The following is a 15,000-nucleotide window of genomic DNA, read 5'->3' as shown; positions in this document are numbered from 1 at the left end:
CAGACTGAAGCACAGCTTCTACCCCAGGGCCATCCAGGCCCTGAACACAGCAAAGACCTAGGTTCTGGGCCCTGGACAGTCTGGACGGATTGATGGCAGCTGCTGGACTGAAAAAATCAGGTGTAGTGCTGAGGCACAAATATGTACATTTCTAGCCTGCAAACTGCGACACTTCAAATGAATGTGCAATAACACTATGTGCAATATGACAACCCTAGTCGTCTATCTGTACAGTATAGTATAGTGGATAGTGTACATAGCCTTTATTTATGTAAACCAGCTCCTTCCCTTCTTGTGTTTTTTTTCGTTTTTTTTTTTCCTTTCCTAGCACCAGGGGAGCCACCCCTCCTAAATTTCGTTGTTTGGTACCTGTACTGTAGCAATGACAATAAAGACCATTCATTCATTCATTATCTACCCTCTACTGTCAACACACTCTCTCTCATAGGCCCTATACAGAGCCTTCAGGAAATATTCAGACCCCTTCACTTTTTCTTATAGACTCAATTAAAAATTTATTAAATTAAACAAATTTGCCAACAATCCACACACATTACCCCAGAATGACCCTGCCCAACCTGTCCGCTTGCTCTGTTTTACAGATAAACATATATATATATATATACAGGCATAAAATAAAGCTCCTTTTTTATCCATTGTGACGACTTTGACAGGACAGAACCTCACCCTGCAGTGTGTTGTTACCCAGGGAGAGCTCGCCTCGGGAATTAGAGCAATTGGAGCCGTCTGGCCTGACCCCGCGGGCGTTTAAAGGGCATCTCACTATTTTAGAAACACAAATATTGATTTTCATTTGAATGCCGTAGAAAATGACAACCATGGCGACAAAAGAAGCCGGGAAAGCTACAAAAGCCTTGTAACCATGACGATGAGACTTCTGAGGCGCTGTTCGTTTAAAACATATATGACAGGGAGATTTCAGTGTGTTGCAGTATTACGCTCTCACAACAAAACACACATTTGGCTTTCTCTCTCTCTTTCTCTGTCTCTCTCTCTCTCTTTCTCTGTCTCTCTCTCTTTCTCTGTCTCTCTCTCCGTCTCTCTGTCTCTCTCTCTGTCTCTCTCTCTTTCTCTGTCTCTCTCTCTCTCTGTCTCTCTCTCTTTCTCTGTCTCTGTCTCTCTGTCTCTCTCTCTCTCTTTCTCTGTCTCTCTCTCTGTCTCTGTCTCTCTTTCTCTGTCTCCCCATCTTTCTCTCTCTCTCCTCTGTTTGTCTCTCTCTCTTTCTCTCTCTGTCTCTCTCTCTTTCTCTCTCTCTGTCTCTCTCTCTTTCTCTCTCTCTGTCTCTCTCTCTTTCTCTCTCTCTGTCTCTCTCTTTCTCTGTCTCCCTCTTTCTCTCTCTCTCTCTCTCTCTCTCTCTTTCTCTGTCTCTCTCTTTCTCTCTCTCTCTCTCTCTCTCTCTCTCTCTCTCTCTCTTTCTCTCTCTCTGTCTCTCTCTCTTTCTCTCTCTCTGTCTCTCTCTGTCTTCTTTCCTGCGTCTACATCTGACTAACATGGACCCCTTTAAGTTAATTATTTTCTTCATCCCCTTGTAACAGTCAGATGCTCTAAGCTTGTTGATCAGGTTCATAAAGCAGATTTCTGTGCAGCGGGTTGCCAGGTTGTTCACCTCAGTCATCAGAGTTGGTATTATGTATAGATTGGCCTTCAAAACGCAAAGATGTGAAGTATTCAAGCGGATTTGAATGAATTGTGAGTTTTGGGGAACAACATTGATGCAGAGAGAGAACTGAACATGAATGAATGAATGAATGAATGAATGAATGAATGGTCCTGTTTCTTTAACATTTGTAGGATGTTTTACTTTAGCATTTGGTTGAAATAGATCACGAGTAAAGCTTCTAAGTTACAGACTATTTCTTTAAACAAGGTACATACAGCTTACAGCATTCCCTCTCTTCTTTCGTGTAACGTCAGAGGTCCAACTCGGTGTCGCGTAGCCATGCCCGCATCTCTGGTTCTAGGTCGAAGAGGCTGGCTTCTGAGGGTGGTCTATATAAGGGGCAGATGGTGATTATGTGGTCGGCGGTCTGCTCTGGGTCACCGCACTCGCATGCCGCACTGTCCGCCAGGCCCCACGCCTTCATTGATGTTTTAAAGCGACCGACACCAGTTCGTAGACGGTTCAGTGTGGTCCATTACCGGCGTGGTAGGTCGTCTCCTCCAATGGCGCCATCTCCTGGGTCCCAGATGTAGCGGTGGATTCGGGAGGGCCCGGCTGACTCCCACTCCTGCTTCCAAGCTGCTGCCAACCATGCATCTCTGGAGATGTCCTCAGAGGTGGAGTTGAGCATGGCTTGTGCTGCCTTGTTGTAAGGGTGGCGGGTCTTGAGTCGGCTTGGAGGTGCTGGTGTTATGGTGGTGTTGTGCAGGATGTGCCAGTCATGCTTTTGTGCCTTCCTGGCCAGGGCGAGGGTGGCAGCCTCCCGTCGGAGGCCGGCCGGTGCTATTCCCGCGAGGACTGGCAAGAGGGACACAGGGGTAGGCTTCAAGCATCCAGTAATTATTCTGAGGGAGGTATTGATAGCCACGTCGACCTTTCTTGCATGAGGGCTTCTGCTCCAGACTGGGGCGCAGTATTCCGCTGCAGAGAAGACCAGGGCTTGGGTGGATATTCTTAGCGTCTTAGCGGAGGCTCCCCAGGTTGTACCAGCAAGGCGGCGGATCAGCGCGGCCCTGGATGTCACTTTGGCCTTGACTTCTTCCAGGTGTTGTTTGAAGGATAATGTCCGATCCAGGCGCACTCCAAGGTACTTCGGGGCTTGCTGGACCTCCAGACATTTGTTGTCAACGCGCACCTCAAGTTCCCTCCTGGCTTCTCTGGTGCTAAGGTGGTATGCCGCTGCGACTGTCTTTCCGACACTGAGTTGTAGACGCCACCTTCGAAGGTATGCTACCAGTGTGCCTATGTCTACGTTAAGACCCTCTTCCATCGCCTTCCACGTAGGTCGGCTCAGCATGATGGCAAGATCGTCTGCGTAGCCATACTTTCTAGATGCTGTATCAGGTAGGTCGTGGATGTAAACGTTGAACAGCATCGGCGAGAGAACAGACCCCTGCGGTACCCCGTTCCTCAGTCTTCTGAGCCTACTGCACTGGCCACTGCTGGTTTGTAATATGAAGCTGCGGTTGGAAAGTGTCTCCATGATGAACTTCACCATGTGGCGGTCCGGTATTGTCCTCAGCAGCTTCAGGTGAAGTCCCCGGTGCCACACGGTGTCGTATGCAGCAGTCAGATCCAGGTACACTACCCCAGCTTTCTCATTGTCCTGGAAGCTGTCCTCGATGTCCTGACAGAGTAGTGTTACCTGGTCTGCTGTTGATCTTCCACGACGGAAACCAGCTTGTTCCCGTGGGAGCTGTGAGTCCACCACTGGCTTGATGCGGCTATGGATCATCCTCTCCAAGATCTTAAATGGGACACAGAGCAACGAGATTGGTCTGTACGACTTGGGGTCTTCTGCAGGTTTATTTGGCTTTGGCAGAGCTATGACAGAGGCACGGCGCCAAGTCTTTGGGAGCTTTAATCTTCGGTAGCATGATGTATAGAAAGCACAGAGCCAGCCAGATGTTGTTGTGCTCTGGTGGATGACGAACTCCGGGTGGATGTTGTCACGGCCAAGGGATTTGCCTGGCTTGAGCTTGCTCATGGCCTCACTGAGTTCCTCTGCTGTGAATTCTCCCGAGAGGTTGGAATCGACACTGGCCGCTCCCGAGATGCAGGACACCTCACGCGATGTCAGTCGGGCAAAGTCTTTGTCAGCATCCGGGAAGCGGCCGTTCTTCAGGAGCTGGGATGCGATGGCATTTGCTGTGACTGGGCAGCTGTGGGGTGTTGTATTTCTGCCTGTGAGCTGGTTGATGGTCTGCCACGCCTTGTGACTAGAATGGGTGAAGTCGATTGATTCGACAACTTCTGTCCATCTGGCCCTGCGGGTGATATCCAGCTTCTGGAGCAGTGCTGCTGCAGTCACGTCCACCTCTTCTCTGGCACTAGCCCTCTGGTTATTACTATTCCCTCTCTGATGTCATAGAGAGGGCTCTGGTGTCATAGTGAGGGCTCTGATGTCATAGAGAGGCTCTGGTCGTTGGTTAGCAGGGTGAAAAAGAGAGAGAGCTGTCTTTGATTCACACCTTTTATACCCCCAGTGATATGGTAATACAAGTCTATGACAAGGCACACATGTAGTCCTATCACCTTACTAAGGACGGGTTGGGGTGTGAAAAGGGGGACAGTGTCACTCAGGTCAAAGGGCAGGGGGCAGGTCACAGGAAGGGAGGCCATCTTGACCATGTGCTCTACGACAATGAAGTGGCCCATCTTTGACCATGTGGTCTCTAGGACAAAGGAATGTTAATGCATACAACCCCCCTTGTTAGGAGAACTATACAGAACTATACAGGACTATGAATGTGTGGCAGTAAGACATCTACAGGTTCTATACGCAGGTCTGTGTGTGTGTGTGTGTGTGTGTGTGTGTAAACATATACCACACGTTCAAAGCAGATGAAAGACCTCCATGAAATACATACAGCAGGACCTGAACAGCTCTCTCCCTCTTCCGCCTTCTCACTTTCTATTCCCCCTCTCCTCCTCTCCTCCACACGCTGGACCCCATGCTGTCAATCTGGCTCCTCAATTCCTCATCAAAAATCTATTTCTGACCAAAACAAAAACATTGTCAGTCTCCTTCCTCCAGCATTTGCAACAGTTTCCACATCAACAAAATCGAAAATTACACCCGTTCAAAATAACTTCACAGACACTCCAGTGATCCTTCTGAGAATACGATGGAGAGGGCGGGGGGGGGGGGGGGGGGGGGGGTGAGTACGCCTATCCAATACCCTCAGGTAGAATTCAGGCCATTTTAAAAAATCCAGTTTGATAGAACAATTAGCTCGCCAATAAAAAGTCATTTGTGTCAGAGCAGCTCTACAGAGCTGAAGTCCCACCGAGCGCGCCACACACAGGTGTCTGGGTAATGGATGGGGGGGCAGGGGGGGGGGTGCTGCCATATTGGCGGTTGCCTGAGGAGGGAGAGAGGCCCAGAGGAATCCCGAGGAGCCTCGCGTCCCCGAGGCAGACAGCTGCTTCACTGCTCTGGGACCAGAATATGGAAACTGTTTCCCTCCGAGCGACATCGCAGCTTAAAACCCCCGAACGTGTTTAATGACGAGCTAGGCAGCTGTACGACGGTTCAGAACCAGACTGAGATGAGCAATAGAGGCTAGTTGGGGTTGGGGGGGTGGGGGGGGCAGGGTCTGGCAACCATGATGCAACGCAGGCAATGCCTCCCTCCGGCTTATGATCAATGGCTCTAGTATATCATCATGTCAGCGATGGGCTGCACACCAGCCACGGCAAATGAGTACACAGCACACACGCGCTCCCGGGGGAGACTCGGGGGGTGGCGTAGCCCTCAGTGGTGTCGGCTGCAGAGCGGGCTGCGTGCACAGGCCCAGGATCAGATCTGGATAAGGAGGAGAACATTTACCCTGATAGTCAAATGTACGATACATCTTGTCGCCTCTAGATCGAGACGACTTCCCCCAGGGAGTCGAACATTCTTCTGAATGTTGCTGTGTGAGACGTCCTGATGGGGGTGCTCAAATGCTCAAATTCCCTAGACATTTCTTGCCCCCCCCCCCCCCCCCCCCGTAATGGGAAAGGTTAGGATAGGGGGGTCATCTGACCTTAGATCTGTAATTCTTCTTCTACCTGGAGACTTTGCGTGTCACCACACAACACCGTATCTTGAACTGCGTCTCTGAGTTCTGTCTGTCATAGAGAGGGCTCTGATGTCCTAGAGAGGCTCTGATGTCCTAGAGAGGCTCTGATGTCATAAAGAGGGCTCTGATGTCATAGAGAGGGCTCTGATGTCATAGAGAGGGCTCTGATGTCATAGAGAGGCTCTGATGTCCTAGAGAGGGCTCTGATGTCATAGAGAGGCTCTGATGTCATAGAGAGGGCTATGATGTCATAGAGAGGCTCTGATGTCATAGAGAGGGCTCTGATGTCATAGAGAGGGCTCTGGTGGATGGTTAGCAGGGTGAAAGAGAGAGAGAGCTGTCTTTAGTTCACACCTTTTATACCCCCAGTGATATGGTAATACAAGGCTATGACAAAACACACATGCAGTCCTATCACCTAACAAAGGACAGGTTAGGGTGTGAAAAGGGGGACCGTATCACTCAGGTCTGAGTTGATGATGCAGTGTGCTGCCGTGTCTTTGAAACCCCCAGATCACAGGAACATCACGCAGCCACATCCTGTGAAACTAATCCGAAAAATTACCCAAACAAAACGAGGAACTGTTTTTTTTATGATCTGTTCTCGACGGTTAATAATAACACGTCTAAAAACGACGACGACGCTCGGGCCAAACAAGTGAAGTAATGAGGCTTGATCTCAGAATGGAGACCCTTAGCAGCACTTCACCCAGATCACCCAGCAGAAGAGAAAAAAAACAAAAGCATGCGGGTGAGCAAAGCTGATTAGCGCTAGGCGCTAGCTAGCATTCAAAGCCTGGGAATGAATGAAACAAGGTGGCAGGGTAACGTATGCGTCTGCTAATAGGGTTGAGCATGTGGAATAACAGCGGTCGCAGGCTTAGGAGGGGCAATTATGACAAAGCCACAAGACTCCCAGATAACCAGGACCCCTGACACTGGGCAGAGGCATGGGGGAGGCATGGGGGAGGGAGGGAGCTGGGGGGAGGCATGGGGGAGGGAGGGAGCAGGGGGGAGGCATGGGGGAGGCATGGGGGAGGGAGGGAGGGAGAGTCTGCTGCCTGTCTGCTGTAAGCTAGGAGGAGGAGGAGGAAAACAAACAACCTCCTAACAAGCTCTACATACATACACTAGAAGAAGATGCACACACACACACACCCACATATTGTATACACACACACACACATATTGTACACACACACACACACGCACACACTTATTGTATACACGCAAGCTTACGAGCACACTCCTCACACATTTCAACACACTCATATCTATACTGTGTAGATAATAATGCAATACTGGAATCATACACACTCACACACACTCACACAGACCTCATACACGCTCACACACACTCACACACACTCACACAGACCTCATACACACTCACACAGACCTCACACACACTCACACACACTCACACACACACACACACACTCACACACACTCACACAGACCTCATACACACTCACACAGACCTCATACACGCTCACACACGCTCACACACTCACACACTCACACACACTCACACAGACTCACACACACTCACACACACTCACACACACACACACACAGACTCACACACACACACACACACACACTCACACAGACTCACACACACTCACACACTCACACACTCACACACACTCACACAGACTCACACAGACTCACACACACTCACACAGACTCACACACACTCACACACTCACACAGATTCACACAGACTCACACACACCCACACAGACCAAAGAAGGTAAACAGCCAAGCAGCACACGTATGCATGTGTGGCCCAGCATGTCAATAACGGTCTGAGTCCCTCTGGAGCATCTGAGAAGAGACCCCCCCTGTGGAGCCTGTCAGACCCTGCGTATGCACACACACACCAACAGACCCTGCATATGCACACACACACCAACAGACCCTGCATATGCACACACACACCAACAGACCCTGCATATGCACACACACACCAACACACCCTGCGTATGCACACACACACCAACACACCCTGCGTATGCACACACACACCAACACACCCTGCGTATGCACACACACACCAACACACCCTGCGTATGCACACACACACCAACACACCCTGCGTATGCACACACACACCAACACACCCTGCGTATGCACACACACACCAACAGACCCCTGCATATGCACACACACACCAACACACCCTGCGTATGCACACACACACCAACACACCCTGCGTATGCACACACACACCAACACACCCTGCGTATGCACACACACACCAACACACCCTGCGTATGCACACACACCAACAGACCCTGCATATGCACACACACACCAACAGATGCCCAGAGAGCTAAAGCTAGACTGCTAAGAAACCTGCTAATAACATTATTATTATTATTATTATTATTATTATTATTAGTTTATATGATAGGGACAGACAGCACATGTTAATGAACATCAAGTACAACAAATACAAAATGTAAACATGCCGGATTGTAGCAGAAATGCTCATTTACACCCGTAATTTACACATGTAATTGACATGTTGCTGATATAGTCATTTACTTCAGGTGCATAACCAACGAAGGTCTCTTAATGCATTTACCTGGACTGAGGAGTGATAATTGATGTCTTTAAACAGACACAATGCTATCTTATCTGAAGGTAGTGATGTGTGTGTGAGGGTGTGATGGACTGAGTATTTACTTTGGAGGAGTTTGTACGTTCCTTCCTTGCAACACTATTCTGTAGCAGTGAGCGGAAATCAATAGAAAACACAGAGAGACATTGATGCATACCTCACGTTGATAACAGCCATGCTGGAAAGAGGCTGGAACTAATTTGCCTCACCTCTCAGTAACCTAATTTCCCCCATCCCACCTCGTTTGCTGTTGCTGCCATCACAGAGCCAGTTTAGGTGACTGAAGAATGAACAGAGAATCTTCTGCTCAACAAGAACCTCTCACAGAAGCAGTGTTGAAAGGACAGCTGCCATGCTACTGTGTGTACCTCTCTCTCTGTGTGTGTGTGTGTGTGTGTGTGTGTGTGTGTGTGTGTGTGTGTGTGTGTGTGTGTTTGTGTGTGTGTGTGTGTGTGTACCTCTCTCTGTGTGTGTACCTCTCTCTCTCTGTGTGTGTACCTCTCTCTCTGTGTGTGTATCTCTCTGTGTGTGTACCTCTCTGTGTGTGTGTACCTCTGTGTGTGTGTGTAACTCTCTGTGTGTGTGTGTGTGTGTGTGTGTGTAACTCTCTCTCTGTGTGTGTACCTCTCTCTCTGTGTGTGTATCTCTCTGTGTGTGTACCTCTCTGTGTGTGTGTGTACCTCTCTCTGTGTGTGTACCTCTGTGTGTGTGTGTAACTCTGTGTGTGTGTGTGTGTGTGTGTAACTCTCTGTGTGTAACTCTCTCTGTGTGTGTACCTCTCTCTCTGTGTGTGTACTTCTCTCTCTGTGTGTAACTCTCTTTGTGTATCTCTCTGTGTGTAACTCTGTGTGTGTGTGTACCTCTCTGTGTGTGTATCTCTCTGTGTGTGTACCTCTCTCTCTGTGTGTGTATCTCTCTGTGTGTAACTCTCTTTGTGTATCTCTCTGTGTGTAACTCTCTTTGTATATCTCTCTGTGTGTAACTCTCTATGTGTGTGTACCTCTCTGTGTGTGTATCTGAGTGTGTGTTCCTCTCTGTGCCACGTTGGTTCCGGGGGTGTGAGTGGGATGAAACAGGAAGTGGATGCGCTGCCTTGGATAACGACATCAAACCTGCGCTTCCTGTCTGTGTGAATGTGGATGTCGACCCTCTGGGAAGTTACCTGCCAAAAAGAATTCTGAGGAAAGACTTTTCGGGAAATAGACTTGCCCAAAAATATTGGTACTCTCTCTATTTGATATTAAGCCGTACCACACACACATACACACACACACATACACACACATACACACACATACACACACACACACACACACACACACACACACACTTTGTGGGAGGCATGGATATGTTCTTGTTTGCCATGTCTTTAGAGAACGTAACAGTGAGTGAAAGAGCTGCAGTTATAGCAGTTATAGTAAAGTAGCAGTTACAGTACATTGTAATGTATAATATTATTGATGCTTCTGTTGTGGTACGCGTCATTAAAAGACATCTATCCTTTCTATTGCGTTACGTCTTGGCAGCAGCAGCTTGCACAACGGCACGACAGCAATATGGAGAGGTACAAGTGCACGAGATGATACTGCACGCTGCGCTGCACTGTGGGATTCCATCTGCAATCAATCACACGACATAATGCTCAACCCAGAGATAGACTGGCTTGGGTGAGCTTGACTAAACACAACACACACACACACGCACGCGCGCACACACACACACACGCACGCACATACACACACACACATGCGTGCACACACACACACACACACACACACACACACACATGCGCGCACACACACACACACACGCACACACACATACACGCACACACAAACACACACACAAACACACACACAGGCAATAGGCAATCCTAGTCACGTGATTCTTCGAGATCAATATAATAATGGAATGAATGATTTCGTCTCATCCAGGCCATGTTTCCTACACACGTCCATTGAAGATGGGGGAAATCCAATTGGATGCATTAGTGCTGAACATTAGCCTGCATTGTCCTCTCTTTGCAGATAAAAACCCGGGCTTATCGATAAATCACTTCAGTTGCTAGCAAACATGATATCCATTTTGTCGAGATTCTTATTCATCAGATTCTCTATGCAGTCTGAGACGTGTACTCTACCAAACCAGCACAGCGTGGGGCTCCGACACCCTCGCCACGGGACGTCAGGTGCACGGCGGTGTTTACTCTGAGTCACAGGAAGCAGATCAATAAATAAGGGAGTTTTTTTATAGGGAGATTTCATTAAGTGAAGAGCCCTGAAGGTGGCTCGCCGGAAGGAAACCGTTGATCCAACAAGCTACTGGGGGCTTAGACATGACACTGGGATCAGAGGTCACAGTGCACAGGTCCATAGGTGATAGGTCATAGGTCATAGGACATAGGTGCCTCCGGTAGGGGGCTGTTTTAACCTGGCAGCAGCTTTGGGTTTACGCTGCATTTCTGGCTGTTTATTTCTTACCTCTGCTCAAGTTCCTCCCTCCCCATAGTGATCCGCAACACCCCCACCCTGGGGGCCATTCCACTAAAGGTGGCTTAGTATATCGGCGATTGAAATAGATCACTAGAACTTTATCGAGGCTGATAATCGACCTTAGTGGAATGGGCCCCTGGACTCCTTCAAACTAGCCCTCAAAACCCATCTGTTCTCCAAGGCCTTTGGCCCCTAGTCACTATTTCTGTTTTTGCTTTGTTGTTTTCTGTTCTGTCTGTCCGTTTCATTCCTCTGTAAAGCGTCCTTGGGTTTTTGAAAGGCGCTATATAAATTAAAGTTATAATAATAATAATTATTAAGTTGGGAGATAAACATTATGTCTTTTTTTATGTCTAAAACTGTGTATCATATTAGTAACAGAGGTCATTAACAGTGCCTTCTATAAGTATTGGAAAGAGGAAGCATTTTGTTGTCTTAACTACTCTACTTTTTTTTCACTTCAACAGTTTGGATTTGAAGTCAAACATCATTATTATTATTATCAGGTTAAAGTAAAGATTCTCAGCATTAATTCAATGGTTTATTTTTTCTGATTCAGTTTCACCGTTTAGAAATTATAAAATCCTTTTTATATGTACATAGTCCCCCTATTTCAGGGCACAAAAAGCGTTGGAGAGTTGTCTAGACAGGTGTTTCTGGTGTTGAGCGTCTAATCGTCTGTGCAGCAACGAGAGCTTGTCTGGTATTAATTATAGGCTTTGCATTCGCCTTCGGATTCTGTTATTGGTGTCTGTCAACATGAGGACCGGAGAGACATCAAGGAAGCCGTTATGAGGCTGAAATATCAGAAAGCTCCACAACCTGAGACTCGCCAGAATCAACAGTTTGTCATTAGAGAGACAGAAAGTACCAGTGAGCTCAGCAATCACCAGCAAGCTGGTAGGAAGGAAGACTATAATTAAGAACAAAACTGAAGCAACTGTCCGACAGATCAGGAACACTCTGCGGGAGGCAGGCGTGGACGTGTCTAGACGGGAGGCAGGCGTGGACGTGTCTAGACGACCACCCTCAGAATAAGAGGTGGGAGGTGGGAGGTGGGAGGTCGGTGCTATATTGATGATGGAGGTGGGAGGTGGCGTGGACGTGTCTAGACGACCACCCTCAGAATAACCCCCCCCCCCCTGAATTACAGAGGCTTCACTGCAAGGTGCAAACCACCAGTTATCCTCAGAAAGGGATGGTCAGGTTACAGTTTGCTAAAAAGTACCTAAAAGCCTTTTGCAGACGTCGAGAAGATTGTGGACAGATTAGAAGAGTACCAGAGTGATTGCAAGAGGAACGTTTGGAGAAAAAAGGATCTGCCCAAGATATAGACAAGAGTATACCACCTCATCTGTGAAACATGGAGGTGGGAGGTGGGAGGTGGGAGGTGGGAGGTGGGAGGTGGGTGCTATATTGATGATGGAGGTGGGAGGTGGGAGGTGGGTGCTATATTGATGATGGAGGTGGGAGGTGGGTGCTATATTGATGATGGAGGTGGGAGGTGGGAGATGGGTGCTATATTGATGATGGAGGTGGGAGGTGGGAGGTGGGAGGTGGGTGCTATATTGATGATGGAGGTGTGAGATGGGAGGTGGGAGATGGGAGGTGGGAGGTGGGTGCTATATTGATGATGGAGGTGGGAGGTGGGAGGTGGGAGGTGGGAGGTGGGTGCTATATTGATGATGGAGGTGGGAGGTGGGTGCTATATTGATGATGGAGGTGGGAGGTGGGAGGTGGGAGGTGGGTGCTATATTGATGATGGAGGTGGGAGGTGGGAGCTATATTGATGATGGAGGTGGGAGCTGGGTGCTATATTGATGATGGAGGTGGGAGGTGGGAGGTGGGTGCTATATTGATGATGGAGGTGGGTGCTATATTGATGATGGAGGTGGGAGGTGGGAGGTGGGAGGTGGGTGCTATATTGATATGTATTCTGAAGGATACAGAAACAACATGTCTGCTCGAGTTCAAGAAAATGCTTAAAAATTCATTGGAAGGGTAGAGGACATCATAGAGTAGACAATGACCCCAAACATACCACTGCAGCTAGGGAGTTTCTCAGGGCCAAAAAGGACTGACCTCAAAACAAACAACAACTGAAGATGTTGGCAGTAGAAACTTTAGACGCATTCATACAATTCATGAACACCGGCGTGCCTCAGGGATGTGTGCTGAGCCCTCTCCTCTTCTCCCTCTTCAGCTACGACTGCGTGCCGATGCATGGCTCTAACTCCATCATCAAGTTAGCAGACGACACCACCGTGGTAGGCCTGATCAGTAACAACGAGTCGGCCTACAGGGAGGAGGTTGAACAACTGGTGTTGTGATGTGCCGACAACAACCTGGCCCTCAACACCAGTAAGGAGATCAACAACCTGGCCCTCAACACCAGGAAGGAGATCAACAACCTGGCCCTCAACACCAGTAAGGGGATCATTGTGGACTTCAGGAAAACTGGGGGCTGCCTACATTCCCCCATCTACATCAAAGAGATGGAGGTGGAGCGTGTTCCCAGCTTCAACTTCCTGGGGGTCCACATCTCCCAGGACCTCTCTTGGACCCTCAACACCTCTTCCTTGGTCTAAAAAGTCTATACTAGTATATAGTATAGTGCCTATACTTCCTGAGGAGATTGAAGAAAGCCCAACTGTCTCCCAGGATCCTGACCAACTTCTACCGCTGCACCATTGAGAGCATCCTCACCAACTGCATCACAGTGTGGTACGGCAACTGCACTGTGTCTGACCTGAATGCCCTACAACAGGTGGTGAATCCTCAGCACCAAAGTCCCTTCCATCCAGTCCCTCCAGGCAGTCTGTTTGATCCCCGACCATCTGAGAGACTCAGGAGGTACAGAATCCTCAGGTCTGTTTGACCCCTGACCCTGACCCTACCATCTAAGAGACTCAGGAGGTACAGCGTCCTCAGGTTTCAGGTCTCTCTTCTTTCAGCTGTCACTCTGATGAACAATCCCTCCCACACACACGCCGTTGTACAACCCCCCCCTGCCCTCCCCACGGAGTACAATGACTCTCAGTATCCCCCCCACACACACACACACACACACACACACACCACCACTGTGGTCAATCCAATTTAGCCTTTGCACTACTGCTAGTTGCACACATCCCTGGTCAAAGTGAACACTCAGTTACCCTTTGCACTTCTGCTGTTTACAAATACTACCTCTGCACGTTGCACTTACCTCCTTTGGTATAGCATCCACTTATGCATCTGTACGTACCATACTGTACCTATCTCAGAACTGTATATACCTCTAACTACCGTACTTGTACATACCATACTGTACCTATCTCTATTTAAGCAATATCACACGAGAGGGAGTGTGTTTGTTTATTTAATCATTTATTTTGGCTCCGTCAACAAAAAATAGTTCCGCAACTGGACTGTTGCCTAGTAACCTGAACACAAACATCTGCAGGCTAGCTACTTTGATATGAACGGTTATTTCGGAGTGATACCTATAGTTAAAAGTCACAGTGCTGTTATACTGTATATCAGCACTCATGGAATGCCTCGTCCAATCAAATTACTTGGTCGGAACTAACTGTTGTATAACATGTTTTATATCACTATTTGCACTTCTGAACCCCAAATTGCTCCCAGTGAGTGGGCCGGCGCCTTGCATGGTAGCTTGGCCGCCATTGGTGTGTGAATATGTGTGTGAATGGGTGAATGAGAGGCCGTTGTAAAGCGCTTTGGATAAAGGCGCTATGTAAGTGCAGTCCATTTATCTATTTATCTGGTTAGATGCTAAAAACTGCATTTCGTCTGTCTGGTCGTACTGGTACTCTGCAATGACAATCAAGATGAATGTACGGTAATCTAATCCAATTTCAATGATCATCAGTCATGTTTATGTTTTCTCTACTTGTGGACATCGTGTGCAGAAAGCTATTAATATACAGTATGGAAACAGATTAGATTCACGCCGACATGCACACGCGAACAGCTGCTGTAGCATGACAGCACGTCTGGCAACTTACTAACATGGTAGGACTCCAGCTTGCACCTGCTTAGTTGGGGGAATAAAGGGTTTTTTCAGTGGCAGTTGAAGAGAGTGTTCATAGTGTTGTCGTAGACAGTTCCCTCCAAAACAACACAACA

This window comes from Nansenia antarctica, assembly GCF_963989245.1.
Source record: "Nansenia antarctica genome assembly, chromosome: 4".
Lineage (NCBI taxonomy): Eukaryota > Metazoa > Chordata > Actinopteri > Argentiniformes > Microstomatidae > Nansenia > Nansenia antarctica.
The sequence above is the reverse complement of the archived record's forward strand: the minus strand, read 5'-3'. Positions refer to the sequence as shown.